A 2,520-nucleotide genomic window follows, 5' to 3' on the forward strand; every position below is an offset into this window, starting at 1 on the left:
TATGGTGAAAGAATACAACCTTGTCACACAACTTTCTTAATTTTAACCCTTTCAGTGTTGCCATGTTCTGTTCAAACAACTGCCTCTTGGTCCAGGTACAGATTCCTCATGAGCACAATTAAGTGTTCCGGAATACTCATACTTTGCAATGTTGTCCATAGCGTGTCATGATTCATACAAGCGAAAGCCAAAGTAGTCAATAAAACACAGGTAAACATCTTTCTGATATTCTCTGCTTTCAGTTAAGATCCATCGGACATCAGCAATGATATCCCTCTTTCCATGGCTTCTTCTGAATCCAGCTTGAACCTCTGGAAGTTCTCTGTCAATATATGATTGTAGCTCTTTCTGTATTAACTTTAGCAAAACTTTACTTGCATGGGATATCAAAGAGATTGTCTGATGAGTTCTGCATTCCGTTGCCGTTGGGCCACCTCTCTTAGGAATGGGCACAAATATAGCTCTCTTCCAATCAGTCGGCCAGATAGTTAGTTGTCTTCCACATTTCTTTTTTTTTTAATAATTGTTTATTTACTGAACCTGGGGCATATTAGATATATAACCAATTTAAAATTTACAGCTGTTAATTCCATTTTGAAGTGTTTTCACACACACACGGAAGATTGGCATGCAACAGTTGTCTGAAGGTGAAATGCAATCACCTATCAATAAGCTGTTGCAAGTATTTTCACTCAAGGTTGAAAAAATTGTTTATCCTAAACATGAAAACCTGTAACAAATTTAATTATATAAAACTCGTTACTTGTAGTTTTCCCCTTGCAAAGATGAAAAAAAAAAAAAAATACAAGTAACTAATATCCATCTGTCACAACATAGTCCTGGATCCCCCCCACATCAAAACCAGAAGCTCCTTTAATTTTGAATCCATCATCAGAGACCAAGAGAACACATTTCATTTTCTAGAAAACAAAATTCACATGTGCCAAAAATGGAGGGACAAAACCAAAAACCCAAGAACTGACACTAACGTTCAGTACCCTAATTAAACAGTGGCCCAATATGCCACTGATCAAAAATAAAATAGTGGCTGTATATCATCGTGATGAAATCCAAGAGGATTTAACCCTTTGGCATTAGAAATCCAGATCTTTCCAAATATGTGACTTATACTTCCTATGCGCCAAGATTGCAAAATGTGGGCATGCCAGCACAGGAGAAGAAAAAAAAAAAAAAAGGAGCTATTGTTCACTGAGACCTGCAGAGATCCGCTTTAACAAGGTTTGGAAGAAACCAGAAAGTGGTTGGTTAATAGCTGCTGTGGCCTCAATTTCAATGGAGGTGATTAAGTCCTAAGATTCAATGTAAAAGTTTAAGGGGGAGACGAGGAGGACAAGAATGTGTATCTAGGCAAGTCTTATCTTTAAAGCAAAAAGCAGAGAAAGAATACGTAAAAGTGACCGAACATGGAGACACACTGCAAATTCAGAGCGCTCTGCCATGCAAGTGGGAAGAGAATGTAAAAAATCAGACTGCTGTTTCTTTGAAGAAGTCAACAAAATTTATCTTTATTGACTTGAACTGCAGGATGAGAGATCCAAAAAGTGCAGTCATTTTAGTAAAGTACAGTCAAGCTTTGTGCTGATGTCTTGAACAAACCACTTTGTATGATGAAAACAAAAGGCCTAAGAAAGACTACATTACTATATTTCATTCTAGTGTTTGAGTTCTGAAAGTAGCCTGTATAGTGGAGGCAAAATTCAAATAAAAACATATGCCAATCAAATGTCAATTTTCCTAAAAAGGTGTCATCCCCCCAACCCTCCCAATATCTATGAATCACAAAGTAACATAAGCTGTGAAATGTACAGTTCAGAAAATAAAAAACAGAGACTAATGACATTATTGTGACCAAGATGTTTGGTAAACAGTGAGTTATGAGTTTGGGATCATCAGAGAATAAGGCTATTTTAAACAACCCTCCGGACTTTGAAAAATCTCTTCAGGTAGTAGATCTGTCCCAATGTCATGGCAACTAGAACAAGAGATTCAAAGAAGGACCAAAGGACCCACTCTGCTGTTTGTGTTATCATTGATGGCTCTGTGTATTCTCTCCCGCACTTCCATGTACTCCTGCTCATGCTTCACTGCAGTCATCACCACTGCTAGCTCATTGATCATTTCTTCTAGCTTGTTCTGGTGAGCTTCTGTTTCCATGTCTTGCCCCTTTGGGGCTTCTCCAATATCAATGGTGAGCATGACTATCTTTGGAGTCATGGTGGACATCCTATTGCTAAAACAAAACTTATATGTTCCATCCATGTGAGCAGCCAGTGTGTATTTCCCACTAGATTCTCGGTCTCCTTTATACATTCCTTTATTACCAGGCCCTGTGATCTCCACGTCGATGTCCAGGAAGCCGCCCTCGGCCACCTCGAAGATGAGGCCCATCTTGGTGCCCGAGGTGACCTGCTCGAAAAAGCACTCCTCTGCATGCATGTCGATGCTGACGAAGTAACCCGAGACCGAGGCCAGGAGCGCAGCCAGGAGCACCAGCAGCTC

The 2,520-nt window shown here is 39.6% G+C and overlaps 1 pseudogene; it reads right to left on the bottom strand.

Annotated features, from left to right (window-relative positions):
* Positions 1-1,928: 1,928 nt before the first annotated feature.
* The window catches only part of LOC102828864, a 2,476-nt pseudogene continuing 1,884 nt past the window's right edge, over positions 1,929-2,520 (bottom strand).

This window comes from Chrysochloris asiatica, unplaced genomic scaffold (genome assembly GCF_000296735.1).
Source record: "Chrysochloris asiatica unplaced genomic scaffold, ChrAsi1.0 scaffold00175, whole genome shotgun sequence".
Taxonomy (NCBI): Eukaryota; Metazoa; Chordata; class Mammalia; order Afrosoricida; family Chrysochloridae; genus Chrysochloris; species Chrysochloris asiatica.